Source organism: Hippocampus bargibanti, linkage group LG11 (assembly GCF_051943395.1).
Source record: "Hippocampus bargibanti isolate YZ-2025 linkage group LG11, ASM5194339v1, whole genome shotgun sequence".
NCBI lineage: Eukaryota > Metazoa > Chordata > Actinopteri > Syngnathiformes > Syngnathidae > Hippocampus > Hippocampus bargibanti.
This window is the reverse complement of record NC_142744.1, coordinates 16858617-16875000: the sequence shown is the minus strand read 5'-3', so window position 1 is coordinate 16875000 and position 16384 is coordinate 16858617. Positions and strand designations below refer to the sequence as shown.

At 41.4% G+C, this 16384-nt stretch overlaps 1 protein-coding gene across 7 annotated transcripts in view; it reads left to right on the top strand.

Annotated features, from left to right (window-relative positions):
- The window catches only part of LOC148891807 (zinc finger protein 521-like), a 177098-nt gene that overhangs the window by 1173 nt on the left and 159541 nt on the right, over positions 1 to 16384 (top strand). The window lies entirely within an intron of this gene.

Below are 16384 nucleotides of genomic sequence, written 5' to 3'. Positions count from 1 at the left end.
TGAACGTTAGGTGTTTTAGAATATTTGTTTTGTTGATGTGGTCAGGTGCACATATTTTGGTAAAGGTCAGTTCTTGTTCATTAACCTGGCAGCCACTGTATTTTGCACAGCAAATAAAACTGGTCCACACATTTGTAACCATATATCAAACCCTTCCCCGCCTATTCAACCTCTTCATTTCTCCCTCACCACAAAGGCATGTTCTGCAGTGTATGCATAGTAAAGCCGCAATTCGCAATCAATGCCTCAGAGTTGTCGTGGATTCTAAGATGTCCTATTTTTCCCTTCACATTGGAGCCATTTGTTATTTTTTTCTGTCTTTGTCACTTGTGTGCAAAGTCGGCTGTTACATGCTACAAGTGTGCGGCGCACAACATCTGTTCAGACTGGTGTGCATCAGAGAGAGGGTGGTAGAGACCAACAGAATGAGCAAATCAGTAAGCAAATGAGGTCAGTTTGTTTTGTTATCGTCACCAATCGAAATCCACATTGGCTCAACTTTCACGTCTTTATTCTGACTGCTGCCGAAAAAAAGGCAGTCATCGATAATTTTATTATTTTCTCTTTTTTTTAATGTTATTTTTGTATTTTTATGTTTAAAAATGGAGAAAGCCAGATCTTATTTACTGCTCTTTGTCCGTGTGGCTCCTCTGGAAATATGGGCTACACTTATACAGATGTCCACAATAACTTTCCTTATCATTCCTTCGACATTGCTTTTGTTCACAGAGGAATCATAGTACGTATTATGATTTTTTTTTAATTTTCAAAAGATTTTCTTGAAAATTTTGCGCGCAACTTTTACATTTCTTTATTTGTTTTTGCCTTCAGTTCGATGTCGAAAAAAACTATTTGCCATTCTTCAGTAGGACCTGGGGGGTAAGTCGCCATTGTGGTGCCCCCAAGAACTACATAAGTAGCCCACTGGCCTGTTGGAAAAAAAAGTGATGTTACAATGGGACATTGTTATTTTCTAGGCCTGATGCAGTCACGGTGAGGATCACGAGCATGATCAGTGTATTCTCATAAACAAATTGATAGGACGATTTGGATCTATCACAAATATTATCGACCTTAAACAGAACTGAGTTTTTGGATTTTATCGATAAGTATTTTGCATCAGTGATTTTAAAATTGTTCAATGATGTCATCTTAAAATAATAGGTTTAAGTAGGGGGGGAGTGTAGGTGCTTTTTATTGTTCCTATACGTGTTTTTTATGTGTTGAGATTTTTTTTCTTAGGGTTGAGTTCTTATTTTACCCCACTGTATTTCAATGTGTGTCACTTTTTGGCTATTTGTGGGCTGGGTCAATCCCAATATACCTTGAATATATTGGCTGTTTACTAGGCGGTCAATTAATCAGTTTTTGAATAGATTGACAATAATTTCCTTTTCAAATCGATGCACGGTGATCGTACTATTTATTATTATTATTATTATTATTATTATTATTATTATTATTATTATTATTATTATTATTATTATTATTATTATTATTATTTTACTCAATGATTGGCTCCAAAATTGTCATCGTGTTCAACCTCGGATATAATTCATGTTCAGTAGCAATATATTACCAAAAGACAATATGAGGAAATAAGTTATTTCAGAAGTGCATAGGAAACTGGTAGCCCTTTGGATTAACCAGTACCCTCGAAGTCCCTCTCACTTTCAAAAAGGTTGATGAGTCCGTCTAGCTTTCGGGGACGTACAGCGATTTGGTTTAATGACAAGCTGATGTTGTGAGTGTTGTCTTGTCTTATTTCATTTCGACATCTCCTCTGTGTTGGATGCTTTAGGGAGTCCAAGTCTGTTTTTGATCCGGTCGAGGGGGGTGGGGTTGGGGTGGATTGAGGAGGCGGGGGGGTGAGGATGGGGGGATTCAACATTGCAGCTCCCGTTTCAATTAAGGACGCGAGACAGACCAAGCGGTGTTATTGCTTGAGGGACTAAAAATGGAGCAAGGCGACAACGTACGTCATCGGCTTTCATGCAAAAAATGCTTTGTTACTACTCAAATCTGTGTGACTCCATGCTGTCCTGACATGGAAAGGTCGAAATCCTGCATGCGACAACTGCCACGTCGCCTCTCCCGACAGCACACTTCCTGAATAAAGAACGGCAGCCAGCGCACAGACCGCACTCTCAAGGCCTTCGGCACTGACGTGTTTATTGGCTGAGGCTCTGAGTTTCCACATCGGCCATGTGAATATATAAATATATTTTCCGTGCCATTTGCTTTACCGAGTGCAACGCTTGTCCTGGAATAGGTGCTGTGTCATGTCGGCATTAAATATTTCATGTTGCGGAGGGGCTGCAATTAGTCTCTACATGGGAAATATTTACGGTGTAGGTGAAGTTGTTTGGGTTTCCATTTATGGGTTTACGATTTTCAGGAATTTCTTATGGACTCATGTCAGTTTCTCCAAAATTTTGTGTATGCCGTTCGAATTCAAAGATGACCGCCAATGAAATGTGGCAAATGAAATGAATGGCAGACGAGGATACGTTTGATGCTAGTGCTAGCAAACTAGGTTTGAGTGCAAGTTTATTCATGCGTCATCAACGTCCGATTGCAGCATGGACCACAAACTCAGTTTTTATTTGTTTTAATCCCTCCCAAATACCTGACAAAAAGCACCTGGGTGATTGATGCTTTTCAGTGAGCATTGATGTAATAAGTTTAAAGGTCAATCATGAGGAAAATTGCATCTACATGTTTTTTTTTTACTTTGTGTCATATCATCATTGGCTTGAGGAGCAACTTTTAAAAATGCTCACCTATTACTCCACATTGATGCTTTGCAACTCACTCCCCTTTTTACAATGCTGACACGACAACAAAATGAAATAAAATAGTGTTGAATCCGCAATACAGTGATACCTCGGTTTACAAACACCTTGGCTTACGAATTTTTTGGTTTACGAACGTTAAATTTATGAACATTTTACCTTGGCATACGAACTTTACCTTGGCATACAATTTTTTTTCGTACACGGAGATTCTAACAGCAAAATGGCAGCCGAATGTTTTTGTCCTCTATTCCCCGCCCCCAGTCTTTGGTTAAAGTCACGTGATTGGTCAAGCATGCAGCAGTGGGGGGGTTAAACATTAAAGAGACAGGCAAGACGACAGTGAGAGAGTTCCAACATTGATAGTTCAACGGCAGAGTGTAGACTGCAAGATTAAAATATCAATCAGGCTCCACAAACAAACCGCACAAGCCATCTGTACACTTGATACAAAAAGCTATCAACCCAGTTAAACAGAACACAATTGATGAGGAACAAGATAAAATTATCACAGAGAAAGCACCTAAAAGGGATCATTCCTAGAGATGGTGAAAGAAGAAGGTTACGTTCCTCATCAACTGTTGATTGCGGATAAAACCGCCCACTCCATTCCATCAAGCCACCAACGACCATCACAAAGGTAAATAAAACCACTTTATTATACAGTGCTGTTCATTTCTTTAATTATAATACCTTAGCACATTTATTATACATAAAATAAGGTATATTTTGTGTAGTTTTAAGGCTTAGAAAATTAGAAAGTAGAAAATTATTCTCAGTTTAATGGTTTCCTATGGAAATTAATATTTGGGATACACACTTTTGCCTTACACACTCTGTCTGGGAACCAATTAAGTTCGTAAGGTATCATAGTACGTTTATTCAAGCATATAAGGAAATATTTAGTTTAGTATCTGAATTGTCACTGATGCATTCAGTTGAATGCAATGGACCACGGCATAACACTCATTTAGATGTTTATCACATAACACAAAAAATGAACAACTGAATGCAAATGAACAACTGAAAAATATTGATGGATGATTTTCAGTAGCACCTATGGTGTTTTTTCCCTAAAACTGGTTTCTATTTTACCAATGTAATAACCTTGAAATCATAAATCCAATTAGCCACTGTCCTGCAAAAGACACATACGTCCTTTTTTAATGTGAAACAGTGTCGACATTTCTTACAGTCCATTCTTGAAAACATTTTAAAATGACAAAAAATGGCCGTGTGTTTTTTTCTTCTCAGGAACGTGACGAATTGTTGCAATTCACACCATGCATCTCTTCGATCAGAAGATAGGGGACACTTTTCCTATTTGGGACCATTTCAGTTTTTAATATGTCAAGTCACAGTCTGAGAAATGCATCACTATATTCCCTTTCATCATGTCATTGTTTTTCAAGCATTTAAGGAAACATTTTTTAGTATCAGCCCCCTCCATGCATTATCATTCTTATAATGTGAAGAAAAAAACAACAATGGGAGATCTGGTTTTTGATGAACTGAACACAACTTTATTCATAACGCACTATAAAAATAAAAAGCTCCATTCAAAGTGCTCTATATAAAAAGTCAGACATGAAGAGAGTTGAAGCATTTTATTCATAAGCATAAAAATCCATGGGCACAATCAAACACTGAACAGTGATGTGATTTCCTTTTTAACACAGCTGATTCCACACCCCCGTTTCACAATGCTGACCCTGTTTGAAAGCCATTTAAATTTCAAGACAAAGTTGCCATCTATTTCCATCACAGTTGCATCACATTGTGCCATCTTCCGAGCTGTTTCGCCGTTAATGGACCGGGGCATAACACCCATTAACACATTTCTAATGTGACACCAAAATATGGTTAGTATTATCATTAAAGAAATTATGCTGAATCTGTTAGTGTTAAAGAAAAAGAAGAAAAAAAATCCCATTAGCACGGCTGTCAGTGCGCTTGACACGCGGCTGAGGCATGCCGGACGGGAGCGTCGCGGGAGCTGGCCGATATCTCCTCTTATTTTGCGCCGTGTGTCTGTCTTGTTGTCATGGATCGTCTGATCGGCAGACAGTGATTGATCCCCACCGCTTTCCTATTTATTTATTTTTTGCAAAACCAAATGAGATGTTCCCCGGGCTTATTTGTATCCGTTTTGTCTGCCTTGACTTCCAAACTACTACATTTGCAATAAATGCTCCATGCCGGTTAATAAATCCTCCCTTCTATATCTAAATGAAGGATTACAGACATTATGCAACGTGATTAACATGCTGCTCCATTGCAAATTATTTATGACACTAATCATCAGTTCAAATAATGCTCATTAAGAAAGTTAGTCATGTGTGTGTGTGTCCTCTACCCACCTCCTCCCGGGCCTAATTGAAGAGAGTTGACCTGTGGACCCCCAGCTAAATTGAGTTGTAGTCCCCGTGGCGAACGTCTCCTTCGCGGTCAGTCAGGGCAGATTACAGCGCCATTGTGCTCGCCACCGGATCGTCCGGGCTGCTTGTAACCAAGCGGATGAGTCACGCGTATCCAGGAAGACACAGACACGCGCACACACACATAAAAGCAGAGGCGTACAGAGACCTTTGGAAGAACAGGCAGGTTCTTCAACTTGAAAACGGGTCTCACTCTATTCTTTAATATTATTGTCAAAGCAATGTAACTATAACGTGCGCACAAAACGCTCCAATGTGGCCATTCATTTCTAATTGATATGACTTGTACAAGTGAGTATGGCTTTACATGTATGTAAGATAACTTTTATCTGTCTTACAATGGAGAAATTCCCAATTTAAAGCAGCAAAATTAGAAAAGAAAGGACAAACTATGACATTGTTGATGAAAGGGATTTTACAGCCTGCATTCATTTGATCACTTCATTTTGTTAGATAAGTTAAGCAAGAACTATTCTCAAAATGCCCCTTTCCAGTTAGCTATAGAGCCACGCCGCTCAGTGTCGGAATGTGATACAATTTGCCCATTCAAATTCATTGTACCTTTGTCACTAATTTCCCCAAACCCAAATCAATGTTGACACATCTGCTCATGCCCACTCCGACCTGTGAAAACATCACAAGGATTACATTTGCCACGGCTCACTTGGGGATGAGGAAATAAACAGTTAGCATGCAGTAATTTTCTCCTGCCAGCTTTGCTTTCTTTGATAAATCCCCCAGATTTGAACACGCGAGAGGGGTTTCGTGAGCTCAGATGTTCATTGGTCATTACATATTAAATGTTAGTTTATAAGCGTGAGCTTGATTTACTCCCCCCGCCCCATGTTCTAATTTCAGGGTGTTTGCTCTCCACCGCTCATCAGCAAATGAGGCGCACGAAACATCCACATTCGGCTGGAGGGTCTTCCTAGCGGCCTTTAATTTTGTACCGCTAAATTTGGTTGCATCAGCGGCCGATTGTAAATTCTTGCTCTGACAATGGCAATAGTGTTAACGTGTTAGTTGCGTGAGGGCAAATCTCTGCCTGCGTATAGCATTTCACAACCTTAAGCATTGTAACATGTCTGAAAATTCTGACCAGTCACCTCCATAATTTATATCCACATTGGTGCTCTTGTCACCATCAAACTATAAGAATATATACACGATCAGCCAAAAAAAAATAATGTTAAGGGCTTTTCTCACAGAAGTTCACATTTAATGTCATTAAAATGCAAAATATTGTGTTGATCGCTTTTATATTTTCACAGAATAAGGTGGACTTGTGTAGAAATGCGCATAGGAATTTAATTTTCTTGACCACTGGTCAGCATTTTCAGATGTGTGGTTGTATAGCAAGCCAGGAAACTCTTGCCTCCCACATTTATGGAAGTGATCCAAATGAGCAGCCTGCCCCCCTCAAAAAAATAAAAAGTAAACAAAATAATACAGATGTGTGACTGATCCATCCGTGAGTGTTACACAGTCGGATTTTATGTGACTGCTGTGAATTTTTCATTGTCTACTTTTTTGAACCGTTTGTGGCTTGCTGTACATTTGTCAGTTTGTCTGCTCACAATTAACTCATCCCCAAAAATGGAAGCATCCCTTCTGGGGGGCATTGTCACTCACAGTAAAATGAGTTATTTTCCATTCAGTCCTATGCGTGTTTGTGTGTGTGTGTGTGTGTATATATATATGTGTGTGTGTGTGTGTGTGTGTGTGTGTGTGTGTGTGTGTGTGTGTGTGTGTGTGTGTGTGTGTGTGTGTGTGTGTGTGTGTGTGTGTGTGTGTGTGTGTGTGTGTGTGTGAGTGTGTGCGTGCGCGCGCTGTGTTAATTAGTGGCCTTTAATGCTGCAACACTTGTTTTGGGATTAGACGTTGTTTTTGTTGTTTTCTTTTTGTCCCCCTGTTTTGCACTTTGATAATCAAAGGACAACAGTCCCTCATGAGTTTGTTGTTGTATCAACAAAAGCTTTTTATTTTTCCCCCTCTCTTTCCTTACCAACCTTACTGCTACACTGAATGTTGTCAAACATTAATTAACTGATAGCGGTGATTCTGTCGCCACTAGACTGCATGACACGTCCGCTCCGTGTCGTTATGTGATAAGATTTTCGAAACGTGTTCATTAAAGCTGCCCACTCTTGTTTGCATTCGCTGTCTTCAATGACGGCCCGTTACCTGACGGGGCCCCTTTATTCACTCGCTCGGTGGGACACTTCACGTTACTTTCTGCGAGTGGAGAGAAAGGGTATGCTTGCTTTATGGGCATTTTCCGTTTGGGGCCAAGCTACAGTGCAGATTTTGAAGCCATTTTTCTGTGAAGTGCACAATGTCCATAACTAATGCGGTACTGCTCAAGAATACATGGGATTGTTGTCTTCATTGTAGTGTATGTCGATAATATCACAATTGTACGTTAGTTGATTTTTATGGAGAAGTTTGTGTCCGTTCTACTGTAAAAAGAAATGCCGGTGTTATTTAGTTGTTAGCTTAAAACGCTTTGTTGTTAGGTTAGGCTAGTTGATCATTGCAGGCGATACATGAAAAAAAAACACATGAGGAGCACAAGCACAGGGGGGTGAAAGAGCCACATGCGGCTCCGGAGCCGCGGGTTGCCGACGTCTGCATTAGACTGTCACTCGTGTCATACATTATGGCATTATAGCATATTTTCCGGTGTATAAGGCACACCCAAAACCCTTGATTTTCTTCAAAAGATGACCCTGCACCTTATACGCAGGTGCACCTTATATGTTAAGTACTATTGAGCCACAACAGGTCTCGCAACGACTTTCAGCTGCCACCGACTCCATTTCCCCCCGTACAAGAAGTTGTGCTTAACTCCAGCCTCTACTGTAGCGCCTTATAATGTGGCGTACCTTATATTTGGAACACCTTTATATAGTTATATATTATATTTGTAAAATTTGTTTTAATTTATTGAAGGTGCGCCTTATAGTCCGGTGCACCGTATACATGGAAAAGGTTTGAAAATACATCATTCATTGGGGGTGTGTCTTATACTCTGGTGCGCTTTATACACCGGAAAACAGGGTACTATGGTTGGGCCTTTTGATGTTTAAATGTAATATTTCAGTGTTGTCTGTTTTACGACTCTTCAAGTAAACTGGTCATTACGAAGAAATGGCTTCAAGTTGGTTGTCCTTGAGTTTTATTTGAAAAACTTGCTAAGAAAGAAAGGCTTACTGTGTTTGTTGGTGTTGCGCAACAATTTCAAATTTCTTGACTGCGACAAATAAACAATGGCCGTCGAGCCATATTTTGAAAAGTATCTTTCCATAAGTTTATATGAGTTTATATTTTAATGCAGCACAGAGCATTAGCACAGGGTCATCTTCCAGAAGCTTCCAAGAACTGAAAGTCAGCCCAAATGTGAAAACTCACTGGCTTTTTGTGGCACTTCTACTTTGGTCTTCCGCTACACGTCATACAATGTCATACAAGGCCTTTCGTTTTTATGTTTATCTTTACGACAGAGAGAAACATCTGAAAATGTTGTCTGATTCAAGAAAAAAAAAATCTTACATAGCTTACATAGCTCAAGGTAGCCCGGTGGTACAGTGGTAAGCAGGTCAACCTCACAAAAGTTCAATTCCAGCTCCAGTCTCTCTGTGTGTGAAGTTTGCATGTTCACCCTGGACCTAAATGTATTTTCTCCGAATAAACCATTCCAAAAACATGCCTGGCAGGCTGATTGAACACTCAAAATTGCCCCAAAGTGTTAGTGTGAAAGTAAATGCTTGTTTGTGTTTTTATGGCCTGGGATTGGCCGGAAACATATTCAACATATTCTGGGTGTCCCCCGTCTCGTTTCTGAAAATGGCTGTGATAGGCTTCCGAACCTCGTGCAACCCTTGTGCAGATAAGCGGATTTGAATAAGGGATGGATGGATACATAGGGCGATTAAATTAGCAGATTAAGCGGGCGGGTCAGGGTTAATAGTATTTACATATTTTTTCTGTGGTGGGACAAAAACTTAAAATGCCAATAAACCTTCTATGATCAGTATGATTAGTCCAACTGGATGAAATGTCAATATAGAGAAGAAAAACACACAATCAAACTACCTCACGTAATGCTTAGCCAGTGATCAACTTCATTCAGTAAATTACCGTTTGTGGTTTGCTAATGTCACATGACTTCCCCTTTATTTTTATCCATTCTTTCTTGGTGATGTATCCTACTTGCCCCCACTCCCTATTGTTGCGGTTACTTAAAACATTAAATAAAACCTCTGCCCAATGTTTTGCTGAACATTTTGGCCTACAAGGCTAATGTATATATTAATGTTGGTCATTATGTTGATATATTACAAGGCCAAGTATTGTATTTATTATAGTTAAGGAGGAAAGGAACTTTTAGTGTGATTCCCACCCCTTATAATGTGCAAATGAGCATCGGACAGGAGAAACGCGAGCCATGTATCGCATTTACCCCTCCAAATATTGCCGTGATAAGACATAAATTTGAACTCTTCCCACTTATCCCAATGATAAAACTTTTCAAACGCTTACAGCGGGTGATAAATCGTCTCTCGACCGCCAAGGCTTCTTATGGTGTCATAAAAGAACATGTTCTGCCTAAAATCCCTCATCTCATCAGCAGGGATGATAATCACAACAGAAAGAGGAACCCTGCCACCCATCTCTGATGGAACCACGGGGGATTTATTAGGAGACACCCCCAACCCCCCCACACAGAGACGCACACATCACTGGTCCTATTTAAATGATCTGAGACACGAGTAGCTCGACAGCATCGGAGAAACTCATTAAACTCTCGGGCGTCAGTCACCGAGGCCTGCTCCAGCAGGAGTGCTTTGGCTGACTCCGTCTTCAACGATGGCGCCGAGGGATGTCCCTCCACGGTGTCTGACCGTGCGTCCTTGCATTAAATGACGCAGCTAATTAATTGCCGGGACCGTGATTTGCAATCAGAGGAGCGATCATTGGCAATCCTTTTCAAAGGTCAACAAAGAAAAGTGTATTTTGGGGAAACAAAAGTTCTGGAAAAGCGGGAAATTCTTGAGAAAAAAAGAATTTCGTCATAGTAATGTGACATTCTTTTCCAAAAAATATTGAATTTGACCTTGCAAAATTATAACTTGGGCTTGACCGATTATGGCAGCCATGTCCAGCTTCAGGGCTGTAGGTCCACTGTCCCACCTATTTTTCATCTGACCCGGCTACAACACACCTGATTCAGATGATCAGCTCATCAGCCAGCTCTGAAGTAGCATCAAAAACAGTCCTGTTGATTCTAATTAGGTGTTTTGTTCCTGTGAGAGCTGGAAAAAAGGGAGGACAGTGACTTGAGGACCAATTTTGGACACCCCTGGATTATGGTAAACAATGAATAAGATGATTGTTGTTTACAAAAAAAAGTACCATCGTTTCCAGTGTATAAGGTGCACCCAAAAGCCTTAATTTTCTTCAAAAGATGACCCTATGCTTTATATTTGGAAAACGTTTTTCATTCATTTAGGTGCCCCTTATAGTCCTATGGAAAATGGGAAAAGTTTGAAAACACTCCATTCATTGTACTATTGTGCACCTTATACACTAGAAAATATGGTAACTTTGTTTAAACACCTTGTTTTTTTAAATAATATTTGCACTTTAGTATCACAAGCTTCCGCTTCATAATTTCACTAATTCACCCTAAAATATACTTAGTTTTTTTACCATGCTGCAACTCTTTTCCCTTCATATTTCAACTTCATTTCACTTTTTTTCTGTAATTTTTCTGATAACATTACGCCTACCTGTTTTGAACATGATGCCGTTTTCCTCTTCTTTTACTGTACACTTATTGTTTTCTATTCCGAGTAACTATAATTCTCCTTTGTTGTAACCAAACTTTCCTTCTCTGTTTTCCACTTGTATTTGACTCGCGCTCCCCTAAGGCGAAAGGCTTCTGTCGCCATAGGCTCTCGTCTTAATTATGCAAAGTAGAGGACATTTTGCGTGCTTTTAAAAGTGCTGCACTTCCTGCCTCGGCAGTCAATCGCGCGCTCCCCTGCCAGGAGGTCCTGTCATACCCTCCCCCTAACTCCTTCCATGCTGTCGAAAATGAAAGGCTGGAAAAACACATAATGGAGAATGCAATTCAACTTCACGGGTGGAATGCAGAGGCGTTAAGAAGTTCTCAGCGAGTCCTTCATTTTACACGGAACAGGTGGGAGATGCTTTTGTTCTCTTCCCACTGTTCAAATACATTTTACTTCCCATACTTGACACGGCACTTGGAAAACTCACGCAGCCTCTGACGTGAAAGCTTACCTGGATGCTTTTTGACTAATCGCAAGCTGTTTGTTTCTCTGAGTCGTCGCTATCGTCCAAAGAGCAGTGCGAGTTGCTGTTCTCCAGGCGGTGGCATGGCTAGAAAATTTTCAGGTGGGAGGCCAGAGTGAGACATCGTCTCACCCTGAGCATGTTGCGCTAATTTGCATTTTTATAATCCTGTCTCATGAAATCTAATGCACATTTATGAAGAACCTTGCCAATACACTCATATCCAAGCAGTAACAATTTGAAGTCAAAATAAACATTTTTCTGAGCTTTATTGACTGGATCCTGCCATTTGATTTAGCATTGTGTAATATTTTATAGTCTACTTCTATCTGATGTGATTTTTATAATGCGGTAAATTCATTCTTTTCCCTCTTGGATTTAACCCTACAAATATGTTTGACATGATTGCTAAATTTGTCCAATTTATTTCATGACTGGATTTTATGAAGACCCTCTTTTGATGATTTCCACATACTGTATTTATTGTATGAATATGAGATTAATAATCTTCCGGGTCGAGCGTACGCTGGCGCGCTTTGGCTGCCACGCTTTGGCTGCCGCTGCTTGCCCGTGACTGTTTTTAGCCTCTTTTTAGCCTCTTTTTCACCTCTTTTTAGCTTTTTACGGTTCCCGAACCACTGGAAATGCCAGACAATCACCAGATGAACGTTGACTATCGATTCATCTCATGATTCCGGTCGCTTATCCGGATCACAGACAAAGCCGCGTTATCATCTCCACCCACCTGTTGCCGCTGTTGAGGGTTAACCTGGCTGCTGCCTCTCTCTGGATATTGCTGGTGGATATCATGTCGCTTCTCCATCGACCTGTTGGACGGCTGCAGTACTTTGCGATGGAGCTGCTCAAGTTCCGATCCCAATCGATTATCCACTTCCCGGAAATCGCTCGGCGCCCTTTCCGGAGGTATATCCACCGCGGATCACGTCGAGGCTTTCACCTCGATGGCTCCAAGGATATCACTTCCATGTGGTTTTCCGTCCGCCAGCCGCACAGAAGGAGCAGCCGCTCTGTCGATCACCATATGTTAGCCGGCCTGGCTAGGCTAATGCGCCTCGAAGTGGGGACGCCACCAGTGTCAACTTCGGCCTCCTCAACGTCCGCTCGCTTACGGGAAAGGGGTGTCTTATCCAGGACATCCTAAGTGACCGTAAGCTTGACTTTTTCTGTATTAATGAGACGTGCCAAACGGCAGGAGACTTCTCCCAGCTCAACGACGCGACCTCTCAGGTGGTCTCGCGATAGTTTACCGCGAGAACTGGAAAGTCCTACAAGTTTCACTCCCGGAAACCCTATCATTTGAATGCCTTGCATGTAAAATTTCCAGACCCTCTCCCACAATCATAGCCACTGTATACCGTGCCCCGGAACCACATTGTGACTTTCGAAAAGAATTCTCTGATGACCTTACACACCTCTCCACTCTGTCACCAAATGTAATTATTCTCGGAGACTTCAACATTCACATGGACAATTCCACTCTTCCCCTCACCAAAGACTTCACCTCCTCACTTGACAGCTTTGGTCTGCATCAATTCTCGGATTTCCCCACCCACATAAAAGGCCATACCCTGGACCTCATTTGCATGTCTGGCCTTACCCCAACGAATTGCACAGCAAACGAACTTCCTATAACAGACCATTTCCTGGTTTCATTCAATGTTTCTATCACCCTCTCTCTCCCCAAACCACCCCGCATCATCACATATCGCAACATCAAGGACATCAACACTGCGACCCTCGCTGAGATGATTGCCACCCTGACTTCGGACTACAACTCCTCCCCTGATGAACTTGTTTCCCGGTACAACGCGGACCTCACGAACACCCTCAATGCCCTTGCGCCTGTAAAGTCCCGGTCTGTCCAATTCACCCGGTCCGCCCCCTGGTTCACCGCCCATCTCCGCTCCATCAAGACTAAAACTCGGCAACTGGAAATACTTTACAGGAAGGACATGTACACAGCTCACATCACCCATTACAAGGAATCAATCTCACGCGCAAAATCGCAATACTACTCTGGACTCATTGACTCTAATCCTGGAAACAAACGGGTCTTCTTTTACCTCTATCACAAAATCATACAACCTCCGATCTCTCTCTCCTCAAACTTTTATTCCTCTGATACCTGCACCGCTCTCCTTATGTTTTTTCGCGAACAGATCAACAAAATCCATCAGCACCCCGGCTCCTCTGTCCCCCCGCCCCTTTCACAGCCTTTCTACTCCTTCCCAACTACTATCACCTTTTGACTCCCCCATCCCTCAATAATTGCAGACATAATGACCAAATCCAAGAATTCCTCCTGTCAGCGACCCCCTCCCTACTATCCTTATCAAGTCCTGCCTACCCTCTCTTCTCCCATTTATTTAAACCATTATTCACTCCTCATTATCAACTGGAATTGTTCCTATCCCACTCAAAACCGCAGCTGTTACTCCAATCCCGAAAAAAACCTGGCTCAGATCCAAACGATTTCAATAACTTACGTCCATTTATCGCCAAAATCCTTGAAAAACGGTTCCCTCCCAGCTTCACTCTCACCGCACTCACAATAACCTTAACAATTCCACTCCGGTTTCCGCCCCCACCACAGTACTGAAGCGGCTCTCATAAAAATCACGAATGATCTTTTCATGGCAGCTGATGCCGGTTCACTCTCCATCCTCATCCTTCTCGACCTGAGCACGGCTTTTAACACCATTTCCCACCCCATTCTGCTCGACAGACTTTCCACCCGAGGCATCACGCACACCCCACTTCGCTGGTTTCACTCCTATCTCTCTGATCGCTCACAATGTATCCAAATCAACTCATTCACCTCATGGTCCTCTCCTGTGTCCTCTGGTGTGCCCCAAGGGTCTGTCCTGGGGCCCCTTCTCTTTATTACCTACCATCTTCCTCTTGGCAATGTTTTCCGCAAGTTTGGCATTCACTTTCACTGCTTCGCGGATGACACCCAACTCTACCTCTCCAGCAAACCCGACGCTTCTCTTCCACCTTCATCCCTTTCACTTTGCCTCTCAGAAATTAAATCCTGGCTTTCCCATAACTTTCTCAAGCTTAACGGTGAAAAAAACTGAACTTCTCCTTGTCTGTACCAAATCCACCCAACACAAAACAAACAGTTTCTCTCTCACCATTGACAGGTCAACCGTGTCCCCCTCCTTTCAGGGCAAGAGCCTGGGTGTCATCCTCGATAGCTCACTATCTATTCACTCCAATATAAATAACATAACTCAGTCTGCATCTTTCCACCTCCATAATATCAATCGTCACCGCCCCTCACTCACCCCTCACTCCGCTGCTATCCTTATCCACAGTCTCGTCACCATCGATTATTGTAACTCACTTCTCTTCGGTGTCAATCAGAAATTTCTTCATAAACTCCAACTAGTCCAAAATTCTTCAGCCCAGATCATCACTAGAACCCCCTCCTTTCACAACATCACCCCTGTCCACCAGCAGCTCCTCTGGCTCCCTGTTAAACATCGGATCAAATTCAAAATACTTCTGTTTACATTCAAAGCCATCCATAACCTTGCCCCTCCCTATCTGTCTGACCTGCTTCAAATCTCCGTTCCCTGTAGGTCCCTCAGATCCTCATCCTCCCTTCACCACTATGTGCCCTCTGCCCGTCTCACCACAATGGGATGCAGAGCTTTCAGCCACTCTGCTCCCAAACTCTGGAATTCACTTCCACCCAACATCCGTAATATTGACTACCTCCCTATTTTCAAGTCCCACCTCAAAACCCATCTTTTTAAAATTGCTTTCAATATCTAGTTCAATCTGCTATCTTATTATTTATCATTTTACTTACGGTTGTATTGTTGTGCGCTTTGTTTTTATTGTTTTTATTCTTTTTATTGTAAAGTGTCCTTGGGTGTTTTGAAAGGCGCTTGAAATTAAATGTATTATTATTATTATTATTATTATTATTATTATTATTATTATTATTATTATTATTATTAATATGGACAGATTGATGCAGAGCATCAAGGCTTTCAAAAAAACTGCACCCATGTGAAAATGGTAGGTCAGTATTCCAATTTTCCCTGTATGCATGTTGGGGCGCCCAGAGAGGGACTGCCATGAACAAGTTCTGGAAATGTTTCAGCCTGGAAACTATTGAAGGAGATTATGAGCATTTACTGAGAATGGAAGGTCGTTGAACGGAAAGGTATCATATCCAAGCAATTATTTAAACATTTGGTATTGTCATAAGATGACATCCTTGCAAAAGCAGCACTCCTGGCCATCTGCAATCGTTGTCAATGAGGACATTTGCAATTTTAATAAAAAAACAAAAGTAACAATTTTGAATAATAATAATAATAATAATAATAATACATTTTATTTCAAGCGCCTTTCAAAGCTCTCAAGGGCACTTTCCAGTCACAGACAAGCATAGATACAATAATAAATACAATACAATTAGAAATAGAATACAATAAATTAAGATACAATTATAAATAGAAACAAGACATAGAGCGACACAGAAAATGCAAGTTTAAATAGGTGGGTTTTGAGATGGGACTTGACGGTGGGAAGAGAATCGATGTTACAAATGTTGGGAGGAAGTGAGTTCTAAAGTTTGGGGGCCGAGCAGCTGAAGGCTCTGTCCCCAATCGTGCATGATTTGAAAGTAGTCCATGAAAAATATGATTTGCGGCACTATCATCTGCTGCTTGCTGTGGATAGCGACAATTTGACAAAGTTGCCATCCAATTTAGGCGCAGGTTAAAAAAATATCGATCCATCCATTTTCTATACCGCTTATTCCTCATTAGGGTAGAGGGGGGGCCTATC